We start from the raw sequence: 416 nt of genomic DNA, 5'->3' as shown, positions 1-416 counted from the left end.
ATAGAAACGCGAGTGACCTCTCCATGTCTCTCTGGCCAGGTCGCTCCGGGATGTGTGTCACATCGACTTCACGACGTCGCTCCGGTGAGGTCGCTCTGGTGCGCTGCTCGTCCGTTGATCGCTTTAAACACTTCTTTTGAGCTCCAAATGCACCCAAATGCCTCCAAGAACTCCATGTGGTACTCAAACACCTGATAAAGACTCATGTATGTAAAATGCAACCTAAACATGGCTAATTCCTAGTCTATATGATCAAAATGCAGCAACTTTGCTAGCCCCCTTTTCTTTCTTTTTTTTATTTTTTATATATATATATTTTTTTTCGGGGGCCAAGACTTTTCATAAACTCGAGCTAGACGTTTATCTATTAATTCCAATAAGATTATCCATTTAAACACAAAGAGTCTATTCTTTTC

This window comes from Brassica oleracea, chromosome C1 (genome assembly GCF_000695525.1).
Source record: "Brassica oleracea var. oleracea cultivar TO1000 chromosome C1, BOL, whole genome shotgun sequence".
Taxonomy (NCBI): domain Eukaryota; kingdom Viridiplantae; phylum Streptophyta; class Magnoliopsida; order Brassicales; family Brassicaceae; genus Brassica; species Brassica oleracea.
The sequence above is the reverse complement of the archived record's forward strand: the minus strand, read 5'-3'. Positions refer to the sequence as shown.